The following is an 18,397-nucleotide window of genomic DNA, read 5'->3' as shown; positions in this document are numbered from 1 at the left end:
TCATTTTACTGTTTTTCCACCACAATTAACTGATTTAATGTGAATCAATTCAATGGATATTGAGGGAGCTTAAAATAGAGGCTATTTAAGTATTTTTTAAAATGAAAGGAAAATGCGGTACCCCAAATGCTTAAGTAAATTTTTGTTTTAATCCTCTACCTTCTGAAGCAATACTCCAGGACGCTCCAGGCATCAGCATAAGTTTACCTTCCCTTCTATTGCTGGCGTACAGTGCAGAGGATCTTGACTTAAACAGAAAACACTGCTTGAAGAAAACAGAAAAGTTCATCTCTAAGGCAATACTTAAGACAAGCACCTCTCTTGAATTCTATACTAATTATAATCCAACCTGCAGGGGATTTTCATACTGACAAGTGGTTACAGTGATTTCTAAGTGTCAAATCTGTCATGGTAATGCTAAGACTTTGTTCACGCAACAGTTTCAAGTACAGGTAACAGAGTCCTGAGTAAGAAAGCCAAGGTTCCTGAACCAAACATAACAAAGGGTGAAGGTAGACTATAATTAGTCACATTAACAAATTAGAATTAGTTTAGTTATTAATAGATGCTACAAATAACATAAAACCAATTGACATGATGGAGAGTATGGGGATAGGCCACTTAGTTACACAGGATGATCAGGGAAGAAGTCTCTGAGAGAGTGACAGCTGACCTGAGACCTCAGTGACAGGAAGGAGACTGTCATGCAAGGCATGAGGACAGAATGCTCCAGCTTGAGGGAACAACATGCATAAATAACACATGTGGATGTGCTTAAGGAAGAATAAGAATGTGACTGGAACACAGGAAGCCACAAAGACACAAAGTCAAAAAGGTGTGTATGTGTAAGGAGTACCAATTTTACTCTAAGTGCCAGTGTAAAGACCTTGGGTGGTTTTAAGTAGGGATGTGGGTTGGTTTAGCTTATGTTTTAAAAGGACCCTCAGGCCTCAGTCTGTAGAACATGAGACTCTTAAAAGATTATTCAGGATAATAATTGATGAATGTATTACAGGAGATGAAAGTGGCCTGAGTGACCAACTAGGACACTGCTGTAGATTTTATAACTTTCTAGGCAGAAACATTAGAGTCCTGAACTGTATTAATTGTAGTTATAGTATAAATATACTCACATATATTTGATAAATATATTTATATATATTTAAGATGAATATATGAGACAGATCTATGTTTTACATATATATATATTTGAGATAAATTTTGAAGGTAGAACTAAGATGATTTGCTAATGAAGGAAAGAGGAACTTGGAAAGAGAGAAAGAAGGAAATCTAGGATGGCTTCCTAGTTTGGGGCTTAAAACCCGTGCTGCAAGTATCATTTACTAACATGGAGAAAAAGGAGGAAGGGCCTATTTGTGTAGAGGTGGGATACTTGAGAATTATGTTCTATTTATGCCATGATATGAGATGCTTATCAGTTATTCAGGTGGAGGTGACAATAAACAGAAGATCAATACAAAAAGCAACTGTATTTCTACTCACTAGCACTAAACCATCTGATAATGAACACAATTTTATCTCCAACAGCATTAAAATGATAAAATACTTAGGAAATAATATAACAAAAGGAATGCAAGACTTTCATAGTAAAAACTACAAAATATTATCAGAAGAAATTAAAGAACTAAATAAATGGAAAGTAATTCCATGCATAAGACTTAATATTATTAAAATGGTAACACTTTTAAAATTTATCTACAAATTTAATGCAATTCTTATCAAAATCTCAATGACTACTTTTACAAATTTGGAATGGCTGATACTGAAATTCATATGGGCATGCCAGGGTGTCAGAATAGCCAAAATAGTCTCGTAAAGAGGAGCAAAGTTGCCTGACTCAGATGTCCCAATTTCAAACTTAACACCACAGAAAGCCACAGTAACCCAGACAGCATAAGGATAGACATGCAGATCAACAGGGCAGAATTAATTGTAAGTCCAGTAAATAAACCTATACATCTATGGTCAACTGATTTTTGACAAGTGTGCCAAGACCATTTAATAGGGCGAGAACAGTCTCTTCAACAAATGATGCTGTGACAACTGGATTTCCACATGTGAAAGAACGAAGCTGGACCCCCGACATCACACCAAATACAAAAATTAACTCAAAATAGATCAAAGACCTAAATATAAGATACGACTTTATAAATATCCTAGAAGAACACATAGGAACCCATCTTTGTGACCTTGGATTCGGCAATACTTTCTTAGATGTGACACCAAAATACTAGCAGCAAAGAAAAGTTAACTACCTTGGTCATCATAAAATTAAATAATTTTGTGCATCAAAGGATAAGAAATAAAAAGAAAACCACAAACAGGAAAAAATATTTTCAAACTACATATCTGATAAGGATCTAGTAGAATATATTTTAAAAACCTACAATCAACAATTAAAAGGCAATTAAATTAAAATAAGGAAGTGGTTGGAATGTTTTTTCACTAAATAAAATGTAGAAATGAGCATGCACACATAGAAAATTGCTCAACATCATTTGTCATTAGGGAAATGAAAACCAAAATGGCAACGTGATATCACTTTACAATCACCAGGAGAGCTACCTTCAAAAAGATGGACAAAAACATAAGTTAGTGATCATGTGGAGAACTTGAGTCCCTCACATACTGCTGTTGGTAACAGAAAATGGGCAGCTGCTATGGAAAACAGTCTGGCAGTTTCTGAAAAGGCTAAGCATCAAGTTTTCAGATGACCCAGCAATTTCTATTCCTTGGTATACACCCAAGAATAAAAAACACCGTATGTCCACACACACAATGTTCAGCATAAACTAAAATGTGGAAACAACCCACATGTCCACCAACCAATGAGTTGGTAAATACAATGCGGTATGCCCATACAATGGGGTATTAGTAATTATTTAAAAGGAATGGAGTAGTGATATATGCTATAACATATATGCTGTAACATGCTATATGCTATAAGGCGCTAGTCACAAAAGGCCATATACTGTATGATTTTGTTTATATGTAATGTCCAGAATAGAAAAAACTCTATACAGGGAGAGGGTAGATTAATGGTTGCCAGGAGATGAGGAGAGAGGCGATTGGAAGTGACTGCTAATCGGTACTTGGTTTCTTGTGGGGAATAAAAATATTCTCAAATTAATTGTCATGATGGTTGTACAACTCCTGAATAGTAAATTGCTTCCCAAAGAGATTTTCTTTATATAAGTCATAATTTTAAAATCTACCCCACCATTTGTTGCAATAGCTATTTATATTATTTATCTAAAGTGGAGTACAAGACTCATTCATGGAGGATATCCCATTAGTTGTTAATAAGATTTAACTGTGTATTTCCACCAAACTACATGTACTTTAGATAATCACTTGAGAAACCACCAGACATCACTGAGTGGAAACTGTGTCCCATTGAAGAGTTCCCGTCTAACCATGCTTTGGATCAAATTTAAAGTCATATTGGTATGTATGGCACTTACAATAGGTATCTAATAATTATACTTATAAACTATTTTTGAGAAAAAAAATGTTCATAAATGAAAATTGTAACAATTCAGCTTTCATGATGCATCCAGTTTTTTCAAGGTTAATACCTTGACAATAACAATACTTTAAAATCTCTCAATATAGTTGGGATTCAAAGCCAATAATGTAAACAATGCTGAAAATAAAATTCTTACTTAACTGCACTCAAATTTGAAGTATAAAATTCAGCAGGTGGTAGATTTGGGCTTGCTATTGTTAAAATATTGTTAAATTAATTTCAACCTTGTTTCTGAACACTACAAACAAAGAAGTGGAACTTCCAGCTGGCGTCACTCACCTATACTACAATATGCTTTTTCTCCTTTTCTATTACTTAGTAGCAAAGAAAACTTTATAAAACTTTAAAAAAGTACTAGAGAACTAACTAAATTTTAAAATTTCAAAATTTCAAAGGACTTTTATATAAATTATTCATATAGAAAGTATGTACAGAACCAATCTGATTGGAGTACCTACTGTTTGTTTTATTTATACTTTAGCTCTTTATAAGGAAGTTTTGAGAAATGACTATTACTCACAATTACATCATATATATTCATAAAGTAATATTAAAGGATTATTTTTATGGTCTCATTATTTATCATTTATGTAGTAAGGCTTAATGGCCTCTGTATCTATAAATAATCTGAAAATTACAGGCTTTGGTAAATAAATTAAGTCATTTAAAAAGGAAAATTGGAAAAGAATACAGAATACTAATCCATATATATATATATAGTTTAATAATTAGATGGTAATTTATATTGAGGGGGGAATGCAATTCTCTGTATTAATTCCCTGATTGTCTTTCATCTTTCTTAAATGCTGATGAGTGTGTCAGAATATGTATGTGTGACAAAGAGAAGTCTGTGAACTCATTTCAATTAAATAACAAAATACATTTTTCAAAAATTCCAAAAGACTTATAATCATCAGCCCTCCCAATGCCTGTCATAAGTTTGCCATGTAAAACAGATGCATTTGATCATTAAAAAAAAGTTTAATACAGGCAGATTGAATAAAACAAACTTTTCCATTAAAAACAGACATAAAGTTTAATAAAAGTATATTTTGAGAGGAGTGAAAATTTGTAAAATATTGTAGTAGAAAGGCATCCTCTGAATGTCTCCAGAACCAGCAAAACTGAGGCATGTGACATATGGGACATAAAGAACTCAGCAATATATTCTTGGTAACTTATAATTTTCTGATTAACCTAATTATTATTTATATATATAATACAAAATATTATATATTATATAATTCTATGCAATACAGACTTCTAATAATGGGTCAGCATATTCTAGGCTTCAAGCTTATCATTGATTTATTCAATTAAGATAACCACCTGTCTTTCTAACTCACTTCCTCTCCTGTCCTCACTCCAACTGCTCAGAATCTCCAGCTTGGATCCTACTAGCCGCCTACTTTCCTTTACCATGCTTCACTGCCTCACTCTTTTCCTTACTCAGTTTAAATGAGGTCTTGATTAAAATCACCCCTTTTTACATTCCTGCTCAGTACCCTCATCCAGTAAAACTTTCTAGTTTGTCAGATCCAACTGTTTACTTAAGTGCTGTGTCCATTCAACAGCCAAATGGCTGGACAGTAACGATAACCATAGTGAGTCTTAATCACTTTAAATTCTTGATTACCAACCTCAAAGGAACTATTAATACCAGTCACTAATCAAAGAGTTTCACTAGTTTACTCACTCTTCTTGATGACTATTTTATAGCTTCTCTTTCTCCTCAAACATGCACATTCTCCTCCACCCTCAGTCTTGATGTGATCCTACTAAATGTTTAATTGAGAAAATGGGGGAGAAATCAAAAGGGGACTTCCGCTGACTCTGACAACCACGTCTACCCACCTGCGCTGGGACCAGATACTCTGCCTTCTATCCGGTTACTGTGGGGTAAGTGTGCAGGCGTACTGGACCACATGCTCCTTTTCTATAAAAGATCGGGGGTTTTTGTGTGCTTGCTTTTGTTTTTTCACTTTTTAGTTTTCCTCTAAATATAACTGCAATTTTGGAGGAGAGGCAAGGGAAGAGAAAGCAAGAAATTTCTTGTCTTGTTTCCAGTAAAAAGGTGGAAGTTTCATTAGCTTTTAGGGCATAGCCTCAGAAAACATACAGCATCATTTCCACCCCTTTCTATTGGTTACAAGTGAGTCACACACAGCACTGCTCAGATTCAAGGAGAGAGAATTAGACTTTGCCTCTAGACAACGAGTATTGATGTTCTAAATAAAAGGGTTTTTGAGAAGAGAAAGATTATTGTGGCCAACTTTGAAAATACCTTATACTATATTTTCTCTTAAAGTAATTCTACTAACAAAATCCTTTCTTCAAAATACACATCTTGGCTTTTTTTTTTTTTAATAACCGTGAGATGAATGAGAGGTTCAAGTATTATTAATTATATTATGCATTTCCTTGGTAAATTATGCATTTTTAAGTATCAGCTAACTTTGATATTCCATGGCTTTTTTAAATAAAATTTTAACATCTTATTACAGAAAAGTATAAAAAGTACCTCTTCCACTGTCTTCTGTCACCTGGGAACAACCATCTGGCACCAACTTCTCTACACATGTGAGTAAAATCTCCAGATACTCAAAATAAAGCTGCCTTTCTCAGCCACAAGAACAGGAGATTTTCCTTCTTGCAGTTTCCAAGGAATTGAGGAAGAACTTCATTCTTTGAGCTGGTACTTTCATGTTTTAGTCCTAACGACCTTACAATCGTAGTAAGAAAATTACAAAATAGAGAAATAAATAGTGTAATTTAATGATTTAAGTGGTTAAATAGCTTTCTCTTTAGTAAAATATACAGAGTGCAGAAACAACCTGACTGAGTTTTGTAATTACTTGAAGTGCTATGAAATCAAGAGACCTGAATTTTCTATATATGATGATAATTAAAGAGGCCACCTTTGTTACAAGAAAAGTTGCATTTATACAGATAATATTTCCCTTAGAAAAATCTTCCTTTTTAATCATGGATTTAATCTCTACTATACTTGTTTATTATGATCTGATTATGTGACACCTGTGGCTGTATGTCTGTGTGTGTGTGTGTATGTGTGTGTCCATAGCATCCTGTAAGAGTAGGGATCGGGAAGACTTCAGAAAAAGTTAACAAAATACTCAATTCTCACTTAAGGTTAGTAAATGAAACAAAAACTCTGTCTAGAATATAGCATTGTTATCCTACAAATGGTATTAATACAGCTGAACAATCTAATTTTGGAAAACAGGAATAATATATATTCCGGAGATTACAACTTTACAGGCTATAAGGCAAGACCACCGTGTAGGTCTCTCTTAAAGGAAGAAAATATTCTGATTTTTCATTTGTCTTAAGAGAGTAGATCTGAAGATAGAGAACAAGGCCTCAGGAAGAAACACTCATCTTAGAGGAGGGGCACAGCATGCCTTTCTCTGCCCTGGGAGGTTTCTGCAGCTACAGTGAGCAGTGTAGACATGTCTAGGTGCATGCCCACTAGGGAGAGGTGTGCTGACAGTAACCACAGGAGGCAGACCAAGAGCTGGGCTGGGAGGGATGTTTCCCAAGCATTTTGAAATGCGGGACTGGATCTGAGAGTAACTATAATTAGAAATAGCCAAATCTTGTCCTCTGCTTTCAAAGGCAATTTGTTATCTCTGATCTTATTTAAATTTTCACTTTTATTAACTATTACTGGGAGGAGTCTAGGAAAGTGCCTTTCCTCAAATTTGAAGTAAAATACAGAAGGAAAAGAAACAGAGCGCTCACGACAGGTGGCCAGGCAGTACTGAAGCTGATCTGACATGGAGCATTCAATAGCCTCTGGACAGACTGGGAAGCCACTGTCTAGAGACCACTTTTTCATCAAGCAAGTGACAATCAAGAACGATTTATCTAATATGTAGATTTTGGAAGGGAAAACTCCTGAAGCCTTCAATTTTCCATTTTAATCTAGATTTTTAAAAATTGGTATAAAATCCAACATTGTCTTTGGAGTTATAGAAGTAACCACCAAATAAACACATACAGGGAAGATGGTTTTTAGGGAAAATGGAACAAATATTTGAATTTTTATAACTATGTGTGTGTGTGTGTGTGTGTGTGTAGCTTTTATAGGGATAAACAATTAGTACTAAGTACAAAAATAGTTAGCAGCTCAATTTTATACAAGAGCTGATGAGACCAGGTGACATTTGCACGACGTATGTTTTGATATGCTGAAGTGGGAGAAGGAAGAACTGGGCAGAAGAAATCGTTTCAGGAATGGAATTGAGGAGAGGAAGTGTATACGTGGGAAGGAGTGGCTTGGTTAGACCCCAGTGTGTACAATAGAAGTGAGAGGTAGTATTAGAAAGCAGAATGGGATTCAAGAGTTAAGTTAAGGGATATAAATTTTTTTAATAACCATAAAAAGACAGTAAATGTTGTTAAGGTGAAGGAGTGACACGCTTACGGAAAGATTAAACTGACAGCAGGAAGAAGGTTTGGGGATAGGAGAGACCAGAAACAGAGATACTACTTAGAAACGTATTTTAATCATTCAGTAAATCAAATGGATGTCAGAATATGCGAAGGACAGAAAGAGCAGAGAGGACGCTTGGCTGTTACAGTTATTGCAGAGGAACAGTCAGTGAGGCTGGACACCTGGACTCATAGAGAAAAAAATAAAGAGAACCTAAAGTGATTTTAATACGTTAAAGCTAAGAAAATGAAAAACTGAAGATTCCAAGGTAGAAACAGAAAATCAGAGGAGAAAGATTTGGGAATAGTTAGAAGTGGGAAACTGTTGTTAGCATTTCATACGTTGAATTCTGAGTCTCTGGCAGAACAAGCAGATAAGAGTTTTAGTTTTTGTTTTTCACAAAGCAGTTGGAAACGTAGGTATAAACCTCTTTTATGTTCAGCATTTTTCTTGCAATGAAGTACAGAATTTTGGTTAAAACTCTCAGTGGCTACTCTAAACTACTTAGAGAATGCAATCATAAAAATAATACACGCAACTGCTACTTCTGAAGGAATTCCCGTTAAGTATTGACAAATATGGAACGAGCGAGTCCCATGATTTTATTGTACCAGGTATTTGTGTTCGTGTTCACAGCTCTACTAACCTAAGCGAGGCAACATGCTGCTGTGGAAGAACAACACTCTCTAACGCCCGACAGTCTGGAAAGCAGCTAGTGTTAAGGCGTTCAGGCTGAAGGGTAGTTTCACAATACACACTTAAAGGGGGATTGTAATTTTACATATAAAAGATTAGTGATCCGTCCATCCTTTCAGAGTAAGAGAAAAAGTCCTGTTTTATGGCTTAAATTCCCATCGACATACTGCTGACTTTCAAACTGCGTATCTAGCCTAGACTCTCCCACATTTCCTACGTACCCAAGTGCTTTCTTGAAACGTACAACTGAACGTCTAAAGTTAGTGCCCATATAATTTATCTTAACTGGGGCTTCAGAAAATAAAAATAGTGCTAAAAGTAAGAGAATAAAATACACATAAAATTTAGAGGACTCCTTTGCAAAATCATTCAATACTATTAAAGGGCATTTATGTTCATTTACAAAGTAATTCTTTGAAGGCTCAAATACTTCTACAGAAACATCAAAGAGAAAAAGCCCTGCTATACTTGGAGACGTTTTTGTGTTCAAATGCTCGGGCTACAGCCAATCTACTATGTGATACAGCATGTATATGTATAGGTAAATGCACTTGATTCCACATTTTTTAATTTAGTAACTTTTACAATTGTTACCTTACCAATTTTCTACAGCAAAATCTGTCTTCCTAACATCACTTCATTCTATTTTAAATGTTGAACCATTTAGTTGAGTTCATAATGGACGATAACCTCAGTTTTCTCAGATATTCCACCTGATCACTATAAATGTTCAACATTTTTACTTTTACCTTATGCATATGAATGAATAAAAATCAAACCATTATTGGAATTAGTGGGGTTTTTTTTTCCTATCTGAAATATTTAAAGGCTTTGGTAGAAAACTGGTGTCATCTAACTGTGAAGTACTTCTGTTAATGCATCTTATCACTTCACATTTCATATGTGCACAAGAAAACTCAAAGTCCTAAAAGAGCAAAATTATTTAGAAGAAGAGAAATTTCATCCCAAAAAAACCCTCATCTAAATGAAAAGTCAAACATCAGAAAGTGATTAAACACACCTTCTGCAGTTGTATGCATTAAATCATTATCATTAAGCAGAATGATTTCAAATAACTATAAATGTTTGAACTTGATTTCTGCCTTCTGATTTACTTTGGTCCACTGTCTTAGTCAATTCAGGCTGTCATAACAGAATACCACAGACTGAGTGACCCGGACAAGAGAAATTTATTTCTCACAATTCTGGAAGCTAGGAAGTCCAACATCAGAGTGCCAGCATGGCTGATTTCTGGTGAAGATTCTTTCGAATTTCAGATGGCCCCTTCTTGCTTTGCCTTTGTGTCCACACAGAGAAGGAGAGATCTCTCTCTAAATTCCTCTTCTTATAAAGTCACCAATCCTATCAGATTAGGACCTCACTATTATGACCTAATTTAACTTCATTTACCTCTCTAATGACTCTATCTCCCAACAGTCATATTGGGGGATTAGAATTTCAACATATGAATTTTGGGGGGACACAGCTCATTCTATCGCACCCAGATAGCAGATGAGACAAGGCCCCACATATTCTGTAAGTACATGTTCATTATCAACTTTCTTGAAAAACAAAAATTCAGTATTAAAATGTTCAGTAAACACTCTTATTTATTTGACCTCACTGCTGTCAAACTGCTTACTGCATTACCAAACAATAAAATGAAAAAAACAGTTTTTACACCTACCCTGTAAATTCAATGATAAAACTGCTACATAAGGATCTTCAGACTACTGTCTCTGTACTCTCTGGCAGGACTTCTCAGCTATTACCTGTGCACCTTGCATGAACACCTCGCTTATGTTTGTCTAGGGTTTTCACTAACTTGATTCACCACAGGCCTGGGATTTTGTGCAACTTTCAGGCACAACCAGGCCATAGTACATCCAGTATTAAACATCTCTCCTACCCACACCAGATCAGACCAAGGTAGTTGCGGCTATCCATTTAAACTTAGGTTTATCAGTAAGTGTCCTGCATACAGTTCTTTAAAGGAAAATGTCAGTCATTTGCAACTAGAAAGGTTGAAAAGAATAAGAAGTCCCAGAATTGTGCCCTCCCTCTTGTTTCTTTTCCTATTCACATAACCTGGAGGTCACAGTATTTCACCTCGGGATTCCTAAGACCAGAGGTTGAAAAGCAGTATTTTAAACAACAGAAAACCTCAGAAGAATTTAAGCAAAGCAGTTACATGATGAGATTTGAACTTTATTAGATCGCTGGGGCAAGAAGGATAAATCAGAGGCTTGCAAAGTGAAGGCAAGAAGGCCAGCAGGGAGAGCATCACAACAAGCCAGGAGAGCTTTGACAAGGCCCCAAATCAAGAAAATAAAACTGGGAATATAATCAACAAGTGAGAAATAGGGTTGCTAAAACCTGATTAGTTGATCGAATTTGCAGAATGAGGGGAAAATAGAAGGGAGATTTTAGGTTTCTGTGTTGAGTTCACTGGGCAAGAAGCGATGCCATTTACCAAGAGAGGTGCAGATCTGGAAGCAGCAAGTGCAGCTTGCAGTGCACTACGGACATTCAGGTGAATGTGCTCAGTAGTTCAGGGAAAAGCGTCATGCTGAGATTTACATTTGGGTATTACCTTATTCAGCATTCACTCATTAAGTCAGATATACTCATGGAATTCTTTCTATATTCCAGGTGCTTTGGAAGTTAAGGAGCACACAATAGAACAAAAACAGTCATTTTCCTTGTATAGGGGTAAGAAATGATAGCCTAAAATTCAAAATATGGGGAGGAAGCTCATTCTATGCCTGGACAAAGGAAGAAGAGCCAGAAAAGGGCTTTATCAAGTTATTAATAGATTGCCTTTCAGCACCAAATTCACCCTTTTTGTCTGCTCAGTGAAAATGAATCTTGGCCCTTTAACTATTTTTTTTCTTTGCCAGCTGCCATGATGTTAAGTTTTGTTAGTCAAGGGTAATGGAGAGACACTGCAGGAGAAAACAGTTCTGGCCTCCTGGTTTGGGTGTGCTCCCTTGGCAGCCTTCCCCAGCACCTGCTAGCAGCTTCTCCAGCATCAATTTCCTGCCATGCACACGGCTTCCCCAGAGCCTGGCTCCTTCAATTGACAGTACCTCTCATCACCCGAAGCCAGCACCTTCTGCCAGCAACCTCACTAGACAATTTTGTAGTGCAGATCTCTGATGAGACATCTCCCTGTGAAAGTCTTTCTCTGGCATCTTAGAGTGGCTTTCATGCAAGTTCTACTATCACTACAGCAATTTCTCTGCCATTCAGTGAGTCACAGTTATACTCTATCCAACAAGGTCTGGATCACATTTCTGGGGTGAAGGGAAATCTTCCCTGGGAGCTCTATATCAGCCCTATGAGCAGCGGCTATCATATTATTTATATTATTACTCCTATATTCTTTGAAGTTTTCTGTACTGCTCACTAGCCGATCCCTCACTACCTCATTTCCCTATTGTAGTCAATACTGCCTTATGTTATACTTTCCGGCTTGAAATTACTCTATGGTTTCTTTTCCCTGATTTGATCCAGACTGACTCAGATGGCAAAAAAGGAAGATTAGTAGAAATATAAATAGAATAAAGTTTTTCAGATGACAATAAAAATGAGTTTCAAGAAAATGAAATGAAATTCCAATTTTAAATCATGGCGGTCAGAAGCTCCTTATAGACATGCTCATGACTTCCCATTCACATGTCTACTAAGACATATTTTTAAAAAGGCCGACACAAAGATCAGCCAAAGATGAAGCAAAACATAAACCAGTGCCAAACACTTGCAAGGATTTAAATATAGGAAAGAGAATTCTAGATTTGAGGATGAGAGCTGTTAGAAATTATATTTGTTTTGCCTAATGGCACAGGAAAAGGTTATGAAGAAACTGAAAGAAGCATGTGCTTTGCCTAATGGCACGAGTTTTGATGAACATATGGAGCAACTGGAACTAACATACACAGCTGATGGGAGTGTCAAGACACATCCTCTAAGACCCAGCAATTCTATTCCTGGGTACTGACCCAACAGAAATGCAGACGTATGTGTTCCAAAATAGATGTAAAAATCACTTAAACAGTATTATTAATAGAAGCCAAAAACTAGAAACATCTAAAAAAGCACATCAAATATAGATAGATTTAAAAATAGTGATGCATTCATATAATGGAATACCACAAAACCATAAAAATAGATGAAGTCATGAGACACAGAAAACATGAATAAATTTTGCAAGCATAATTTTGAACAAAAGAAACCAGACGGCTTACTATTTATTACAGGAATTCATTTATATAAAGTTAATAAAAATAAAACAAATCTTTGGCATTAAAAATCTGGATATTTAAATTTGAGTAGTGGAGAGAGGACAACAGTGTTTAGTAGGGAGCACTGAAAAGTTTAGTATTATTTCTTGATCTAGGTGAGGTTTAAACAATTGCGTTTGATCTTGTGATGATTACTAAGGTATAACTTTATGATTTATACACTTTCCCATCTGTATGTTACTATGCAATGAAATGTTTATTGAGCAACTCAGTTATCTCCTACCAGGTTTAATATACTAAAATATAATACAAATTAAAAATATAAAAATCATGAGGTTATTAGAAAATAGCTTAAAATATACTGTAAAATTTTATGAATAAAATTTAAAATCACTATAGGAAAAACAATTCTTAATAATGGAAGAAATATATCATGTTCATGCATAGGACAATATAGCACTGAATATAACAAATATGTATAACAATCTATATATTTAAAGAAATAGTAATAGTTCAAGTAATAGTAACTACTTGAACTTTTGTAAGAGGGCAAGAAATTCATCTAAATATTTATAAGGAAGGAAAACTGTCCAATCATTAAAAAAAAACAAAGGAAAAGAATGGCCTACTAGACATAAGACATTTTACAACTGCATGGAAATAAAAATAGTATTATATTATTGCAAAAATAAATAATAACTAAATGGACTAGAATAGGTATCGCAGAAATATAAAAGCAAATAAAGTAAAGATTGCTAAGATTTAAAGAAAATTATTATTTGAAGATGAGAGTCTGCATATAAACATGGCTGACATTTAGTCCAGCACAACTGTAGAACTGCATCAGCTAATAATATATTGAACTGCTGGTAAAAAGCTATCTCTTCTAACTTCCAAATTCCTTTCTATCCCCAGATTTGATACAATTTGTTTAACTAGTGAGTATTAAAGGCAGACAGCCTACAAAAATCTTGATTGCCTGGTACCACTACTGGCTCCCTGAAAGATCACAGAAACAACCTGGATAATGCTTGGTGGCTGCTTACCAGGTCACCACTGCCAAACTCATACTCACATGTTCCCCAACCCAAGACATTACTTAGTATGTGTTGTGTATTAAAGGCAAATTAAATATGAAAGAAATAGATTGAAGAATGAAAATTTTCAAAATGGAAAAAATTATATATTATTCAAACAGTAAACACCTTTGGAGATTCAGGACTCAAAGTAACAATGTGAGTACCATAGAAATCAAAGGTGACTTTGATCCATGGGACTATGGCCACCTGCTTCCCAGCTACTATTCCCTGGGAGATGCCCTACTATGACTGCTTATAGTTACTGCAGTCTCTTCAATAGGAAGCTACTGGTGGACCACTATGAAGTCCAACAATATGACAGGCATTCCCACAACAGAAGATAGTTGGCGGTAGACGAGTTCCCAGGAGAAAGGTAGTGGGACAGAGGATGCCTGCACTGTGGATCCTCCTCTTTACCATCCCTGTTGAGTAGCACCTGCTTTTAAGGAGATGAGTTTCTTAAAACCCACCAATATCTGTCCATGACAAATACTAACACTAATGATATTACTAAGTATGAAAACTAAAACGTTTTTTAATCTTTCTCTGAGCCCAGCAGCATTCTAAACATTGAATACGAATTTATTATATACTGTAAGTATGACTATAATTTTAGAGTTAAACAAAGAGAAAGAGAGAGTTTATCTTATTTATTTATTTATTTTAGAAAACTTAAGTGTCTCAAGCTAGGATTCAAACGCAGGTGGCCCAACAAAGGAATATGCACCATGCTATGGCATCTTGCATCTTACCAAAAGTATTAGGCTTCACCTAATTTTAAATATGAGAGTTCAATAAAGTAATCTCAGTGAATAATTAATATATAAGTCATTCAGATAACAGTGTAATGGCTAGGAAAATTTTGAATGTAAATGGCATTTCTTCAGCAGAATTGGAGATCTATTTAAGTGTCACAAACACTATTATTTGTATTAAGAAAAACTATCTCCAAATTAAACAGTTCATCATCTAATAGAAGACTTTGGTTTAGTTCCTGGCTCAGACAGTGGCCTCATTTAGCTAGTACAATCTGCATCTGATAAATGATTACACAAAATACTTATAAAAACAAAAAGATTTGGAAATCTATAGAATCACTTGCTTACCAATTTTTATCACTTGATAAGAAGTTTTAAAATATATACACTTTAAAACATCTAAAAAGAAAAAAGAATACAGTATTTTCATACCAGTTGTTATTCGGAACATTCTTTCTGCATACAAAACTAAACATTTCATACAAATTATCAGGAAATAAAGATTATATATCTTAAACTTACACAGTGTTGTATGTCAGTATATTTCAATTAAAAATAGATAAAAAGAAAAGTTTAACATATTTAATATCAATAAAAGCCAATATGAAGTAAAATTTAATTAGCCTAGATTATGGCCAAAACAAGAAACAGAGAAACACAAAAACCAAGTGGGACAAATAGCAAGATGAGAGTTCTGAATGGAAATATACTAATAATTGCATTAAATGTAAATAAGTTGAATAATACAAATAAGTGACAGTTATTTTCAGACATTAAAAAATAAGACCCTACTTACTATATGTTGTGTATAATAGATAAATTAAATATAAAAGGTAGATTGAAAGAATTTTTTTAAATGGGGTAAAGCAGTGTTGGGAAACCTGGACAGCCATATGTAAATCAATGAAGTTAGAACGCTCACTCACGCCATACAGAAAAATAAACTCAAAATGGCTTAAAGATTTAGACATAAGACAAGACACTATAAACCTCCTAGAAAAAAAAAATAGGCAAAACATTTTTTGACATAAACCTTAGCAATGTTCTCTTAGGACAGTCTATCCAGGCAATAGAAATAAAAGCAAAAATAAACAAATGGGAACTAATTAAACTTAGTAGCTTCTGCACAGCAAAGGAAACCATAAGCAAAACAAAAAGACAATCTATGGAATGGGAGAAACATATTTGCAAATGACAAGGGAGTTTCAATCCAGAATGATAAAAAAAAATAGGTAAGACTCTGACAAATTCCTATGTGAGAGGGACCCTGAATGCATAAAGTAGAATGATCAACTTTCCAACATAAATCTGCACTCCCCTTTCCATAGTATAATGATATCATTGAAAGGTAGCTGTCTTTCCAGGGACTACATGTCCAATTGGCTTACACCTATATGGTACCATTTGTATATATTATCTTCCCTCTACTCCCTCAACCGCCAGCTAATCGCAGATGACTCTGAAACCCTAGGAATGGAAAAACTACAGAGTAGAAAGGAGTCTGAGTCCCTGACCAGCCCTGCAGTGGTAAGCTACTCATGAATTAGGAGTGTCCATATTTAACTGTTATGTGATCAAGAAGTAAACTTCTGTTGGCTAGTCAGTGAAATTTTAGGGTTTATTTTTGTCAGCAGTTAGGATGTTTATGTGCTGCCCAATGGTGAAGAGAGTATTATAGCAAAGAAAGAAAAGCTGTACTTTTTTCCCTTAAAAAAGTAGCTTTTGAATGTTCATAGCAGCATTATTTACAACAGCCAATAGATGGAAGGGATCTAAGTGTTCTTCAACAGACGAATGGATAAAGACAATGTCTGGGCTACTACCCTAGTTATAAAAAAGAATGAAATTTTGTCACTTGCAACAACATGGACAGACCTGGCGGGCATTATGCCTAGTGAAATAAGGCAGAGAAAGACAAATACTGTATGTTATCACTTATATGTGGAATCAAAAAAATAAAACCAATAAATGAATATAACAGAACAGAAACACTCATAGATGTAGAGAACAAACTAGTGGTTATCAGCGGGGAGAAGGAAATGGTGGGGCAAGATGGTGGAAGGTGTTTAAGATGTAAAACTACTGTGTATAAGATGAACAAGCTACAAAGATATATTGTGCAGCACAAGAAGATAGCCAATATATTATAATAACTTTAAGTGGAGTATAATCTATAAAAATTTTGAATCATTTTATGTTGTATATCTGAAACTAATATAATATTGTATATCAACTATACTTCAAAAAGCAGCTTTTTCCTTCCTTGCTTTATTGGGTTTTCACATAAATGTATTTTTCAATAATTCTTTAAAGTGACTGATTTTGTTTTACTACACAAACCTTTCTGCGTTCTCAAAGACACTTCCTTTTGTTAAACAGTTCAATCATTTTGACTTGTAAATTAGAGCTTATGATATATTGGACAAGCCGCTCTTTTCAATGAAGCTCTTCTGATTTTTTTGATGGCCAAAGGAAAAAAGAAATCACTGATATTTAATTGGAATTTCACTGTTAGCTATGCAATATACATTGTATGAATAGTGCAAACTTAGTTCCTTGAATTTTAGAAGTAATTTATGCAGATATATTTTTAAAGAATACACATTTCCACAATAATTTAGTTGGACTGAACTTCTGTAACATTGTGCCATCTGGAAATAAAATACAAAGCATATATTTTCTGTTTTATCACCATGGCACTCTTCTGCTAGGCAAACAACTTTATATCTTCTGCTTTCAAATGAGTTTGTTGCAGGTGGGCGGAAAATCCTTACTCAATATTTTATCTAACAACCCTCATAAAAATATTACATTTCCCTAATTGCTCATTATGCATTCTCAAATATTTTAGGAGAAAATAAGTACAATTCAATAATTAAAATAAGGCATGATGTAAGTAATGCATTAAATTACTATAATGTGTATTATAAACATAATAAGGATGCATTCTTTAAGTCTACAGGTCACTTATTTATTCAACAAATATTTACTGAGTATCTGAATGTATCAAGTAGGCACTATAAATGAAATGATATATTGTAGTTTTTACTATATAACAGGAAAATCCTAACTGCCTATAATGAGGACAGTGATAACGGTAGACACAAGGTATAGTTGTGAGCAGGACAGGGAAAGGAGGGGTCAATCTTGTTTAACCCTTTCATTTTGCGGCAAGAAACTGAGGAACTTGCTCAATTCATGGTGGTGACTAAACACCAAATCTACAGACTTCACTTCAATTCCAGAATTACTTTTCTGGAATATGAAGCATTGGACTTATCACTCTGTTGAGTGATGAAAGATAAAAAGACATGAAATCTTGTCTCTGCTGACTCACAACAAGGTTGCAGCAGTGTCTGTGTGTGAGGGTGAGAGAGGGATGTCTCAGTCTAGCTACACCACAGTACAGTCATAGCAGGAAGGATGTTCATCTGTTGTACTATTTCGTCATGATATAGCGTAAACGTTTGGCTTGTGTAAAGATTTCAAAGATGAATCGCGTGTAGAAACATCAATGAGGGTCAAGTAATAGTTGGAGGTATGACCTACAGAGTACACCTGGCTTAATAAAAATAATCAGATGCATCTGAGGCAAATAAAATTTACTTTTATGA

The 18,397-nt window shown here is 34.8% G+C and overlaps 1 long non-coding RNA gene across 1 annotated transcript; it reads right to left on the bottom strand.

Moving 5' to 3' along the window:
- Window positions 1–11,846: 11,846 nt before the first annotated feature.
- Window positions 11,847–16,201, bottom strand: LOC116659817. Its single transcript, XR_004315181.1, has 5 exons — window positions 16,098–16,201; window positions 14,985–14,994; window positions 12,626–12,630; window positions 12,381–12,384; window positions 11,847–11,857 (listed from the first exon to the last, which is right to left on the bottom strand). It is a non-coding gene; the product is annotated as an uncharacterized LOC116659817 (long non-coding RNA).
- Between the last annotated feature and the right edge of the window lie 2,196 nt (window positions 16,202–18,397).

Source organism: Camelus ferus, chromosome 25, assembly GCF_009834535.1.
Source record: "Camelus ferus isolate YT-003-E chromosome 25, BCGSAC_Cfer_1.0, whole genome shotgun sequence".
Classification (NCBI taxonomy): domain Eukaryota; kingdom Metazoa; phylum Chordata; class Mammalia; order Artiodactyla; family Camelidae; genus Camelus; species Camelus ferus.
The sequence above is the reverse complement of the archived record's forward strand: the minus strand, read 5'-3'. Positions and strand labels throughout refer to the sequence as shown.